The following is a 14933-nucleotide window of genomic DNA, read 5'->3' as shown; positions in this document are numbered from 1 at the left end:
AATGTGTTGCTTAAAGAACACAGCATTTCCCTCAAAGAAATTTATCAGTTGACAGCCCTGGAATTACTTCTTTAAGTTAGGAAAATATAGACTTTGGCACTGGTTGAAGATTTCTGGGGGTGAGTAGGAGGGTGGCTTGCAACTCCAGAGGGTGTTAGACACATACTGAATATGTGCTGAAAACAAAATTATGTTAGAATAACTTTGAGCCTGAGGTTCAGACTAACAAATATGAGGAAGTGCAAGATAGGGCTCATGTTAGATCCTTAACTTTACTTGTTAGCAGCAGCATTTTGCGCACACAGGGCATGTAACATGAGCTGCTGTCTGCAGCTTTAAGACTTACCAAGCAAAGCATAAGAACAGAGGTGGTTTCCAGGTAAGAAAAGCAATTTATATGGAAACCTATAGAAAAACACGTATATATTTAATGATTATTATGATCATTATTTCCTATGTATATCATGTACTCTGTGTTGAAATAACATCACAAACACTAGAAGTGTTAAGAAGCTGCTCTGGGATGTTCAACAGGCAAGAAAGAAATCTGTGTTATATGGACAATTAACACTAATAAAATTAATCTACTCAGAAATTCTCTCATTATGGAGTTATGGAGCTATTTCAGTACATGAGCATTGTGAAAAATAAATCAAAACCAAAATACAATACATAAATATATAAATCATCTGTCTCTTAAGCATAGAATTTTACGTAGGTGTAAAGAGCAGCACTGTTACATTTCTTTGAGGTTTATAGATAAATGATATATGCAAGCTGAAACTTCCTGTTTCTTCCCATCTTTCTTACCTAGATTTATCTGTGCTTCTGCTGGAAGGTGGCATGGGTGTTCTTTGGTCTAGTATGCTGGCAAAGGCAGCTATTAAGAACTGAGACAAACTAGTGTTATTGAAAAAGGAATTAACATGGTGTAGTTGCACAGAGTGTATTAATAGGCATTACTCCACTTCTTCAGGACTTCATTGTTATGACTGCATGTCCCTTCATGATTGCAGCCTTGGTAGTTTTTACTATTATTATTTTTACTGCTACTGTGCCCCTTACTACTATGGGCCCATTATTTATCAGAGGAAAATTTATATGGTCCTTACAGAGCATCAACTGTTCTTCAGTATAGAAGAATATATCCCTGTGTGTATGTCATTATTCTATGTTAATGTGGCTTAACTGCTGGTAAACCACATATTTAACCAGAGTACATAAATTGCAAGTTGTGGAGTAGCTAGTGTATGATGTTATCTTCTCAATCTTACAATGAGGTGGATTGTTTGCTTTCCCATATAGTTTAGAAAAATTTTTTTATTTTGCATATTCAAGTGACATCCAAAGGAGGTTGTGGAGAATAATATCAGGACTGCAGATGTCCAGCTGTGGAGAAGCACATAGCCTTTGAGCAGAATTTGACCAGTTTCTAAATGCTTTGGTATAATCATGCATGGACTCTGTAGGTGTTTTTGTTCTTTGTGATGGAGTTTTCTTGACCCTTCCTAAGCCCTGCAGAGAGGTGCTTTAATGGCATGTTAACCTACTGATCAGTGAACTCTGTGCTAATAGGTCACTGCAGGGGCAGAGACTTCCTCTCTGATAGCTGGGATTATCCATGGAAAGTCCAATTACCTGCTTGGTTTGAGTAAGAAAAGTCACGCACTGCCTTGATAGCGCATGTGTCTGTACAGCATTGGGTATTGCAGGAGTTAGTGTTAGGACTCTTTGACTGTTGATCGTATATCTGGGAGGGTCGTCCACTCCTTACCTGATAGGGAAGGATAAACTTCAAGGCTGGGAGGGTTTCAAATTTTCTTCCAGAGATTTTACAAACTGATGGCTAAGGAAGGCTGCACTAACATGAACAGGGATTACTTTTTTATGATGTCACCCTCTTATTAATTGGAGCAGCAGTGAAGACATGAATATATTTCAGAATCAAATTCCTTCCTCTTGTTTCCTTCAAAACAGACTACCAGTGTTCACACGTGCACTTATTCCCTATGCACTTATTCACTTATTCCACTGGAAAATCAACATTTACTCTTAAAACCTCCTTGGGCTCTGAAAATTCAGGAAAATGAGCTGGAACACCACACAAGGAATTGAATGTCAGCCATCATAGCACCCACATCAACCTCCAAATCTCCTAAGTAGTAGTGTCTTATCAATAAAATCAGAAGTGAAATGGAACAGGAGCCAAAATGACAAAACAAACATCAGAATATTTTCAGTAAGATCATGCGTGGGTAGCAATGGTCATGACTATGCCTCTCTGTGGTCGTGCCACGTCTGGAGTTGGATGCAGTTAATCTTAGTTGCTTGAATGCCAAAGGTGAACTAAGAGAAAAAAAAAAGCCCTACTGTCAGTGAGTCCATGGCCTAACCAAAAAAACACATGCAAAGAAAGGAAGGGAGGAACAAAGTTAATTAAAATAAAGTGTATATGTGTATATTTGTAAAGTTAATATCATAGAAATAGGTGAATGCTTTGGTTAGAAATAGTGCTTTGGAGTATTAACACATGAATAGGAAATAGAGAGTTGGGTGTTATTTTTGACATCATTTCTGATGTAAGTGATGATATGTCAGGATGGGAGTATTGCTTATGACACACATTTTTTGGAAGAAGTTTTAATCAGGAAAGATATCTTGGATCTGGGACTGAATTTCTAGTCACGACTAGAACAATGAAGTAGAAAATATCTGATTTTCTACTTCACAGACGTGAGCTGTGAATGACTGAAGTTTAATCTTGTGAGTTTGTCTGATTCCTTTCATAATTGTGGGCCCTCATTTTCCTCTACTGTAGCTGGGTACTTCCCACACTAGCCTATAAAATGCTGTGAGTTTCTCAAGCCTCAAAGCTGTTTCTCTCTGTACATGTGCTGAGATACATATGGGACTGAGGACTCATCCTCTGGTTAAACACACAATAGCTCTTCTAACATCTAGACTACCAAGTACTTCTGTCTATTATGACCTGTCTTAAAAATACTAATTTCTATGTGCAAATTCCTGAAGTCCGGGCAGGCTGAAATATATTCTTTTTCTATCTGTGATTTTTGAGAAAATGTTTTTGAAAGATCTTGGTTTCCCCAAGAATTTGAATGGAAAAAAGATCTCAAATGTAAATAAATTTAAATTGTTGGGATCATATATTTCAGTTTAATTTGTATTTGCAAATTGCTACCAATCCTCTTATCATTGAATTTACCCAGTGTCTGCGGCAAAGATTTCTTAGGCAAATATTCTATTATCACAGAATCATAGAACGGCCTGGACATTTCATTTAAAATAGTTATATCAATAACGTCATTTATGGATGCATATTTATGGTACATATCCAACAACACATGTTTACAGAAGACTTATTTATGGATGCGGAGACCCTTGATCACTGACCTTTGTCAATTTTTCCCCACACATAGCAAGTCCAGTCTTGTATGAGCAAGAGTTATTCAATTCACTACCAGTGCTCATTTAGGTAGACCTGGAATGCTGAGAATTACATACGTTCATTCATTAATATTGGTTTAGAAATAACACTTGTAGCATGAAGTTTTTTTTTTTTTTAATTTTTCTTAGTCTATAAAGTGAAATGTGACAACTTAGAGCATGAAGAAGGCTTAAGCTTACACATTATTGTAAAAAGTGTGAATTTCTTATCTAATATTGTTTCTAACATTTGATAAAATTAGATTATTTGCATAAAATAGGTTTGAAAAAGGTTAGAGTTTTTAATGTACTTTTTAGTTTAGATGCTGTCTTTGATATTGGCTAGTATGGGCAGACTTGACCATAGTCAGTCTCAAAAAAAACAGAGGTGATGAAAACACAAACCGTGCAGAGGAATAACTGGATAGCCACTGTGTTACAAGAGCCTTCAGGCTCCTCTGTGAAACTGACACTCAAGAATACATTTATTTTAGCAAGGGACAGAATATTCCAATTTTTCTTAATCTTTTGCTTTGAATTGTTATTTGGCTCATAGGCCGTGTATTTGAAATCTTTCTCTTAAGGTCAGCATACCCTTTCTTAGACTTTGCAGTTGTTGCCAGAGCACTGAAGTGGGACCATGGTTTCTATTAAAATTAAAATAAAGCAGTGAATTATTGTTGCTTACTGTATTTCATTCCACCTTAGAAAGCATAAGTGTAAAGTGTGATTTTTAATTAACTAGCACATTGTCTTAGTGCTTTGATTTGGAAAATTACATATCAGTATCTAGACTGTTCAGCAGATCATTCATTCCTCTCTCTAAGCCATAGATAATAACAACTTCAGTTTCCTAGGAATGTTTTTCTGCTTCCTTTTAGTAATCATAGGTACACACGAAGTGTTAAACACCATGGTAAAATAAATGAAGGGTGGTAATTGAATAAGGCTTTTGATAACCCCCCCAAAGATTTCTATTGCTGCATCTCTTTTACTTCATCAGTACAGTGGCTTGTCCTTATATCCAGCAAGAGTTTTGTCTACTAACCTTGAAACATATCTTTGTGTTTATTGTCAGTACCTTGCTGGCAAATTAAGCTTGACAATAAGATAGTAAAGGCGAGGGGAAACAGGGTGACCTGGGACACACAGTTCTGCTAAAATCTTTCAAGGTTTGTAGAGTGCCTTTTCTTCTCTAACAAATCAAATTACCAATTGCATGGCCAGTTCAGTTAGCTAATCATTAATGTGGAATGCATTAATTATTGAGCCTGTAACCCTTTCTTCTGCTAATTAATTTCTCTCTGTGTGAAAATACTCTTCCTTCGATGCTAAGTGCCTATAACTGAGGCAAGTGCATTTAGAAGTGGCCCACGTGGTTATGGAGTTGGGTCCATTCATCCTTTGCTGAGGCTGAATCACAGAACCACAGAATATCCCAAACTAAAAGGGACTCATAAGGACCTTTGAGTCCGACTCCTGGCTCTGTACAGAACCACCCAAAACTCCAACCCTATTTCTGAAAATATTGTCCGAACACTCCTTGAACTCCAGCAGCTTTGGGCCAAGACCACTGACCTGGGGAGCCTGTTCCAATGCTTGACATTCCTCTGGTGAACAGCATTTCTATAATCCCCAATCCAACCTTTCCCTGACACAGCTCTGTGCTGTTCCCTCAAGTCCTGTTGCTGTCACTAGAGAACAGAGATCAGCATTGCTACTTCGTTCCCCTCATGAGAAGCTGTAGGCCATCATGAGACCTCCCTTTGGCCTTCTCTGTTCTGGACTGGACAAACCGAAGGACCCCAGCTGCTCATTATAGATCTTGTCCTCTAGACCCTGCGCTATCTCTGTAGTCCTTCTTTGGACATTATCTCAATTTTTCCTATCCTTCTTATATTGTGCTTCCCAAAACTGTGACTTGAGGTGAGGCCATACCAGTACAGAGCAGAGCAAGATAATCTCCCTCAACTAGCTAGTGTTAGTGAGATAGCTAAGCTGTTGCCTTGCTTTGAACAAATGAAACTGAGGATTGCAGTTTTGGGTCTGGACTGAAGTAGGTCCCCTGTCTGTCATCCCTTTGCATCCTGGGGCAATTGGAGGTGCCCATGGGGGTACTCCTGGTGATGAGGAGGTGAGTGTGCATGGTGAAATGCTGATTCCTGTCCTTCACTTAGGAGGTTTTTCACTTGGAAGAATTCCTTTCTTCTTTTGCTGAAAGATGCATTTCTCATGTTTGATTCATGTGCAGTGTTTGGGTTCTGATTGATACATATCTGCTTTAGATATGTATCAGTAAGAGCTGTGTCAGGAGGGTACTGGTTGATGTTCAACTCATTTCCTTCTTCTCTCTGTCTCCTATACATATGGCATGCAAGACCATACAGAATGGGTTGAGACTAACTTATATGCAAGTTCTCTTGGTGTAATAATGAAGCAAACGGAGAGAATTATGCTTACATTTGCTCATGGCTGCCTTGTTTCAATTAGGCTTTAAGTCGTGTTCAAACCTGATGTCACTCTCCTTATTCAGAGCACTTTTCTTTTGTGTCCTCAGATTTCTCTAGTCCTGCTGCTTCTGCTCCTAGTTTGTCCTCCTGAAGCAGCATGAGCCGCAGTGATGGTACTGACTTCTGGCTCATGCTGTCCCTCCAGCTGTCCAGATTTGATTACCAGACAGATGGAGAAGCACATGTATGGTGCAAGATTTTTGTTTTATATGCATAGGCAGAACAAGGATACTTCTTATTTCATAATAACAAAGGTTTCATATAGCTGGTACTATCTAAATTTCTTAAATCACCAAATGCTTTTTGTGCATCTGCCAATAGTCAAATAGTTTTTTTGCAGTTATTTTCAGTAGTTTGATGAAGGAAATGCATGTGACTGGAAAGAGATATTCTCCAAAATGCAGACATTTTTCCAGTATTGAATTAGTCCAGCTAAGATGTTGTGATAGGGGGATTGTTTGTGAAGTGCATATATGGTCAGAAAAGGACTGTGTACAAATGCTATCATCTTTCTCCAGAGATCTAAAATCTGTCTCTATTCCAAGATGTGTCTGCTTTCTTTAGTTCAAAAATAAACACTGATGACTTTTTTTTCTGCTATTGGATCTATAATTGTGTGAGAAAATGAGCTGGAATCCATTTTTATTTTGTTGATTGACAAAATTGTTAATTGTTTTCTAATATGAGGAAGGGAGAATACAGCATGACTTCAGCTGTGGTTTGTGAAGTGAGCTGTTAGAAAAGAACAACTTGTTTAGCTTTTTATTTTAATTTTTGGTTAGTTTGTTTTAAACTTGTAGATTTTGGATTCATTGTAAGATAAATATTGAATTTCAGTTTGTCTTTTCTGCCAAACCACTTTTCATTCTCTACTTGATATATTAGGTCTTTTTTCTCTCATGGATATTTTTTAATATTTGTGCCTGTTAGCATCTTTTTCCACCCTCAGATCTCTTTGGAATATTTTCTACCACTTACACAGCAGTTTCATCTTGAGAAGATTTTAAAATCTTTGTTAATGCATCCTTCCTGTAGGAAAATGGTAAACTGTGTGTTTTATGGTGAAAGTGGAGAGTGTATTAACTAACTTATTCTGAGCACAGAAGGAATGTGTGCCTTTTAACCTTAGAATAACTGACTTGAGTGTATAGTGCTAAGCATATGAATGATAGGAAATTAATTGTAAAAAGGAAAAATGAACTCCAGTGTAATTATACCACTTGTATTTCTGTGATAGGTTCTATCATGGTACAATTGCCAGTGTTTTATAAAAGTGTGCCCAGGAGGAGTGGGCTCTTGATCCTGAGGCCAGATATATAAATCACATCTTAGTAATATAACATTGAAATAAGCAGGCAACTTTGACTGAGGACATCAGCCTGGCTCTTGAAATTAAATGAAATAAGGATTGATATCTCTTTTCAGTTCTTTTTCCAAGAAATGAAGGGTGTGATTTAAATGACAGACAGCTGTGTTTTTGACAAAAAGCCCTCTGAAGACAGCAGTAGAACTGTCCATTGGGACCCTAGCAAGGTTGCAAATCAAGGGATGCAGGATCACAATGCAGTTCAGTGTGAAGAATTCCCATTGATTTTTTTTCATGAGTAGAAACTTAGTGATCCCAGTCCTATAATGCCCAATTTGATTCTTTCATAAACTTCTCGTCTAGATTTCAAGGTAATTAGAAGGATGAATAGTTTATAGAAATCAAAAGTAAGCTCTGATTTCTTTTAAAATGATGAATGAATAAGGAATATGATTTGAGTTAGACTGGAGAGCATATCATAGAGTGGACATACTTTTGAGTTACCAAAAACTCTTAAGTATTGGGTGTGTAAGGTGCAGTTCATCAATGGGAATAAAAATTAAGATTAGGTAAATTTATGCTGTGTTTTGTGCTGATCTACAAAGTAATGCCAACCTTTATGCCCACCTGGAGAATATCACACCTGTAGTCAGTGTGACCAAGTACTCAAAGTGAATTTAAAAACCTGCCTTTAAATATTAGAGATCAGCTTTATGCCCACATGTAAGCTGGAAAATATCTATATTGAAAGAATATAAATGCTGAAATTGTCAGTAAGGGAAAAAAAGAAATGACAAAGTGCATTAAAGCTTAGTAAGTTTTCGGTTTATCTAAGTACTGATGAACTTCAACATTAACAAAAGTTCACATTGATTGAAAATACGTGAGTACAATCAAATATGTACTGGTAATACAACTCAGTTTGTTGTTTTTACATTTCTTTTCTGTCAAGGTGAGATGCTTCTCCATAGTAAAATGGTATGTTAGAAATCAGGTTGTTTCAAACATTTTGATAACATCTCTCATGAAGGAGGATATTATTTCATGTGGGTATGACTGGTAAAATTTGAGGCTTTGGTGGATGGTTTTAAAATATTTTGCCACTCAGATCCTCTGAGAATTTGTGAGAAATACTTACACTTCAGTCATTGACGGTATCATGCTTGCCATATTTCTTGGCCCTGTCATCTCCATTCTTTGGGAAATATCACCTCTACTTGTTCTGAATAATTGCAGCAATGCCTGCTGGCATGCTCTGAGCTGATACATTGGAAGCTTCCCGCAGCTGACATCAGCTAAGAAACAGTTTGCATCCTAAGCAGATATTTTTAATTTCCTTTTCACATGGGACTTCAGATCTATTCTTTTACTACAGTAAATTTCAGTCAGTTCTTTCAGGATGTTTACTATTAGAAAATATATAGTGACTGCATTACTAGCAACTTCTGTAGGTGTTACATATGGGTCTTATGTCTTATGGATTTCTTTTTAAATCCTTCAGTTTTACGGAGTTCTGATATTTTGTATTTTTAGCTTTATAATGAAATAAAAAAGTTCTCTACGTCGTCTGTGTTTATATTATAGGTCAGCCTGATGGTATTCGCTCTGGTTCTTTGTCTTACTCCATTAGTATCTTAAAGCAGTAACTTTTGGTTCCATTTGATTTTAACATCCAGGGTGCTCAATTCCTTGCTTGCTAACATTCTTCATGGTTTACAGATTTCTGACTGCTTTCCTGAAGGTTGTGTCTAGATTTGTTTGTTTAATTCCTACAGTATGTGCCACAAAGGCTTTGATTTTCATTTAAAGAGGAAAAAAAAAAGTCAAAATCAACAAACGATAAAATATACCCAGATAAATGGCCATAGCAGTGGAAAAGAATGAACTCTCTAACAATAGGCACATTGGATCTTTTTGCCATCAAAGCAAGAGAAAGTAAGATATATTTATTTCACGTAGATTTAAATAAAAGTTCTATATTACTTGGAAGTGTTTTCAGTTGCATTTTTGGTTCATTATTCTTTGATAGGGTAGCTACCTCTAGTCTGCTGATGCCAAAATGATATTTTTTCAGTGTGCAACATGAGCTAAGTGTTACTAAGGGTTTCAGACTGGACCTTGATATATGTCATTGACGTCTGCCCTCCTTCCCTCTTCTGTCAAAAAAAATATTACTCTGTCCTCCTATTAAAAATAACAACAACAAAAAACAACCAAAGCACTCAAAAGCAGAAGAGCTATTACAAAATCCTACAGAGATGAAGCAAGTCTTACTGCTTTATCAAATGTTGCATTAAAGACTGCTAAAATGAGTATGTTGTCCTACATATCATATATTTTTGCCGGACGCCTTTATAAAATACAAATCTACAAAGCCCTGGACATAGGCTTTGTAGCCTGTTGTCACTGTATCTTCTGCATTCGATGGGGATAGCTGTGGCTCACGAAGCTTATGATTCAGCCTGTGTTTTTTCAGGGTTTTAATTTTATACATCTAATGCCAGAGACACTTGGGAACTTTCTTCTTTCTCTGAGGCTGATTATTACCATTTCTTAGTTGCATATACTCTCCCTTAAAGAAAAATTTCTCCAAGGTGTTTGTTTTCATCTGGGAAGGATTTGTTCATCAGTTTGAGTGTGCTTTGTACGTAATCCTTTTCTACAAGGACATTAGTCTTCTGCCTTGCAATAAACAGATTAGTAAATGAAGGAATTTTAGAGACACAAACTACATTACTAAAGTTTAAGTGTATTTGATCTACTGACTTGTTTACTGAATAACAGATATTGTATGATTCTGCTTGCTATTAATTATACTCAACTGACAATTTTGTCCTGTAACATTTGAATCAGTATCGTTCAAATGTGAAATAAATTCTATCTTGGCTTGGGGAATTATGCTCAGGTCTTATCCTGGTCAAGAGTTAAAATATTTGCATACAATGCCCTTTACCATTATATTTTTTTAATAAGGTACAGCCAGCATGAACAGTTCAGATTGTGTTAGTTATAAGTAAATTATAAACACCCTCTTCCCACCCTTTCCTTAAAGTTAAGATACCAAGATGTTTGCATTGGTACAACCGTACAGTGTACAGCTATTCTTTCTTCTGGAAGGCTGCAGTTATAATCATCTCCAGGCTTCAATTTGTGCTGTACATGATCATCTATGTGTTTTTTTGTACCCATTCCAACCACCTGTGTTCTATTACTACCATTTGGTTCCCATTGCATTAACTTCCTGTCTGTATTACAGAGTGGACTTTCATTTTTAAGCGTTTAACATAAAGGGTCTTGTATGGTCTATATGTGCCAAAAACAAACAAACAAACAAAAAAAACACATAAAGAAATTTAAAAAAAAAAAGAAAAAAAAAATCAAGACAATACTTCACAAACCAATAATTTCATTTAAGTTCTGTAAATTTCTTTATTTTGCATATTCTTGCAACATCAGTCCACAGGGAAACCAGTATCAAAGTGTAATAATGTTTCTGGACATGGTTTCTGCATAGAACAATGTTTCTAAAATTTTAACTTTTAAAAAAAGTTGTTACAGAATCACAGAAAAATTCTGGAAAAGATCTCCAAGTGTCAGCCGACCTACAGTTGTCCCATGGCAGGATCTTTATGCACTCAGATTACTTTAGAGAGATATTTTTCTGACCTTCTTTTAAAGGGATGCTCTGCAAGCTTTACTGGTGTCTCTAGACCACACGGTATGCAAAAGGAATTTTGTTCTGTGCAGTGATGCCTGATATTGAAGCTAAATTTGCTGTTCTTTTTCTCACTGGGAATTCATTGGAATTTATGAGATACTTTCTTCATTTCCTCAAGGACAAAAATGTACTTCCGTGCTGGCTATTCTGCTATTTCACATAGGAATATAGCTGTTTGATATTGTTGTCTTAGAATATCATGGAGGAGATACACAGTGGCTGAGTAATTCCAGTAGTTTTGCACTTTGTTTCTGTTTTCCACTAGACAAAAGACTAATTGAGTGCTATAGAAAGATTCATTTTCATAGCTACCTAGTCCAGAGTCAAGTCCTTAAGCTATCTAGAAATATTTATCTCTGTTATATTCCTGTTGGGATCAAGAAAGCAAAGAAGAAGTATGGGTGTTTGCTTCCATAAACTGAAACGGCTCACAGGCTGAAAGCAATGCCATAAATACTAGAAATCTGTGAATATTTAACTTGTTTGGAAGGTGAAAAGACAAAGGCACAGTGGAAAATATTCACTGATTAGTCTTGTGTATAAGATCTATTCATGGTGTACTTCTGTATAAAAATTAATTAGAGCATAGTGCAGTGAGTCGTGATCAAAGAGTATATCTTTATTGTGAAATATATGGTTTCTGAAGACAATTGTTTTTTAATTTATTGGATTCCATAAATTGTTTTCTGGTAGGTTGGGAGCACAGATCTATCAAGCTTGTCCGTGCAATACTGGCAATGGTAACTACCTAAGTGAATGACAGTTCTGAAGTATATGCTTACCCTTTAATAGTAGTAGACATCAGTGGTGAAACAACAGGGGAAGTAATGCTAGTGTTTTTTCAGAATTGCAGAAGCAGAAGAACATGTGTGAAGTTTTTCTGCACTGATAAATTTGTCTTCATCTGTCACCAGGGAGAGAATGAATCTGTCCTGTTCAATGCATATCCACTAGCTGTCTTAACTTGCACCTTGCAATTGCCCTCCCCCTCCCCATTGGGAAGTTCATCAGAATAGTGGTAGCAATAGGATGGGGATGAAGGTAGGAATTGAGCGCTACTCTTTCAGTTTAAAACCTTTGGTTTAATGGCATGCCTCCCCTACTGTTTCTCAATGTAAGTAGATATTTTCCTTTGAATCTTTGTTTTATCCTATCACAAATTGGGATGCTTAACAAAAAAATGTATGTTGTGTTTCTTTGGAAACTAAACTTATATATATATATGACATGTAAAAGCAAACCTTGTGTTTTTCCTTTTTCTGAATCCTATTTGTATCAATTTTTAACTACAGTACCTTATGATTGTCAAAGATGCTCTGGTAAAGGAGAATAACTTATTTTTCATTCAGAAGAATCATAAAACATCTTTTCAGAAGAGAGACCTGAGGGATGGAGAGTATATATTCTCAGAACTGTGTTTGTATATTCAGTAAAGGATGTATGCCAAACTCTTCAGGAAAGCAGCAGGATATTTTTGTTATAAGGTTATTCTGATATTTTGGGCCTTTTTTTTTTTTTTTATGTTATTCAGAATATCTGGTAGCTATTTAAATATTATATGCTCCATGATTTTGAAAAAGGAATGAGTTTCTCAAAAAGAAGCTGTCTGTAGATGTTTAACAACTGTAGATGTCCAGGTGTGCACATCTAAATCCTATGGAAGTCTACATAGCATCAGACTTTCGTTTTCCGAATAAACAAGCTATTGTAAATCAGCAGGCATGATGCCAAGTTATAATAGAAGAATTTATTATAATTTAATGTAGACGAAGAATAGAATGGGTAGATTGTAATTGCTAAGCTAAGTGAATAATTCCAGTAAATAATTTATTCAATAAATTTATACTGTTTTTCTACTCAGAGATTGTTTTTACTCCCTCTTTTTCTCTACTTTCCCAGGTTTTATAGCCCCTGAGTTTTTTTCCCTCCAACCATCATATTTGTTTCCTTACATGATGGCCTGTGCTGGCCTCCATGGCAGCCTAGCTGCTTTGTGCCACTGCATCCCTTGAGGACAGACCAGTGAAGTCAGTGGGGTTCCACATGAAATGTTTCCACCATGATGGCAATTCTTGCTAAGATGTGGGTACAGCTGTAAGCATTGGTGCTTGCAATTTGCTGCCCCTGCAAGCTGTTCTCACTTTGTTGACTGACTGCCAGCACTGCAATGGGCACCCCATCAAGTCAATAATTAGGTATGTTCACAGGGTTAACTAGAGTCATCTGTGTTGGGGGAAACCTTCAAGATCAGAAAGTCTGACCATCAACTTCACTTATGGACTCTCATCACTAAACCATGTCCGACAGTGCCACATGCATGTCTATATTGAATCCCACTGAGGATAGGTTTTTGGGTTCATGATTTTCTTCCAGGATCTACTTGAGGCAGTAGCACTTCATTTTCTAGAGGCTGAAAATGGTGATTCACTTGGATCATTGATATTTTCAGTTTTATATTTGTGTGTGTGATGTTCTTTGGATTTATTTTTTTTTTTCTTTTTTTTTTTAATCTGGTTAAAGTACAGTCCTGTTAATGCTGGTTACAAATTGCAGCACTCTGTGTAGCAAGGGGAGTAGAAAAATTTGTGCCACACACACTTCTGGAAAACTTCTAGTCCAGGGAATTCCATTACTGAGTATGAGTTGTGCTGTTCAACAATAAGCCTTGTGGGATTTTGTTTCTATTACTGTGGGTGTTAGCATTTTGCCTCGTGATCAGTTTCAGCGTGCAGAGTCCTTGCCTCTGTTCTACACTTTCACCTCTCCCCCACCTGCCGCAGTTTTTAAAACAGCATTTCCAGATTTAGGAGCCTTTAATAAAGTTTTGTCTTTCTTCAGAAGCCTATTATGAGCTTCAACATAAATCGATACCTATAGTTTGAATTAATTCATTTTCTTTTTCCAGTTTCTTCAAAGGCTCAAATCCTCCACACTCCATGTAACAGCAGATGCGGGTTTTTGTTTCCTCTCCATATTGCTTTGAGTAGTACGAGTTTCATGTCATGTCACAAGAATTAATGTTCCTAACTGATACTGGAAGTGGGACTCACTGAAAAGAAAATCAAAGTTCTGACATAACATAGCAATCACTGTTACTGTTTCAGGCTGGTTGCTGACTTAAGTAGGCCTTATAGTAGGCCCCACTTCATGAGGATTACAATGGTTACAGCTTGCTTAGTTGGTACTCAAGTAAATGAGGCAAAATCTGGGATGAAATTTGGCTGGTAGCATGAACTTGTGCTCTTCAGTATTGGAGCTCTGTGTCATTGGACTGGGATGCAGAAATTAAACCTTTAATGTAGCAGGAGATCAAAAATGAAGTGCTACTGATGTGTACTCCTCATTTCCTCCTGTGGAAGCCACAGATTAATGTTAATGAGCAGGTCCTGAAGTGATTATAAGGCTGCTGAAATCAACCCTGTAGTTACTAGATCAAGGTCTTCAGATTTTACTATTATTATTCATTGTATATTTTATGTCCTTGCTCTTCTTATTTATGCACAGTGTGTATTAATATCAGAATTACTGATATAATAACTCAGTGTGTGCTTCCACATATTATTTCAACTTCTTGCTCATGTAGCCCTTAGATATTTACCAGTAATTGTGAAAAAGGGCTTTTACCTCAACACTTATACTTAGCTAAAGTTTGTAAGTAATCACACAAGGTTGTCCATCATCTCCGTGCTGCCGTTGTTCAGACTTGCTTATTGAGCATAAAATTAAGCAGCAGGTTTGATTTCTTAATCAAACCTTGCAACTTTGTTTCGACATAAAGTGAAATTTTGCATAGACAATCCATGTAATAATCAAAATGACACTTCTCCAGCAACTTAAAAACATTTGATTTTAATATTAAGTTATAAAAGCAAATGATTTTAATAATAGTATGTATGAACAATAGTCTAATCTGTTCAACCGTCTGCTGTGTTTTTTCATTGATTTCTATATAAAT

At 36.5% G+C, this 14933-nt stretch overlaps 1 protein-coding gene across 1 annotated transcript in view; it reads left to right on the top strand.

The window, feature by feature from the left end:
- Positions 1-14933, top strand: part of BMPR1B (bone morphogenetic protein receptor type 1B) — a 232785-nt gene that overhangs the window by 115403 nt on the left and 102449 nt on the right. The gene's annotated exons all lie outside the window — the stretch shown is intronic.

The sequence above is a fragment of the Centrocercus urophasianus genome, unplaced genomic scaffold (assembly GCF_019232065.1).
Source record: "Centrocercus urophasianus isolate 14NV4802_14NV808 unplaced genomic scaffold, USGS_Curo_1.0 seq_13, whole genome shotgun sequence".
Taxonomy (NCBI): Eukaryota; Metazoa; Chordata; class Aves; order Galliformes; family Phasianidae; genus Centrocercus; species Centrocercus urophasianus.
The sequence above is the reverse complement of the archived record's forward strand: the minus strand, read 5'-3'. Positions and strand labels throughout refer to the sequence as shown.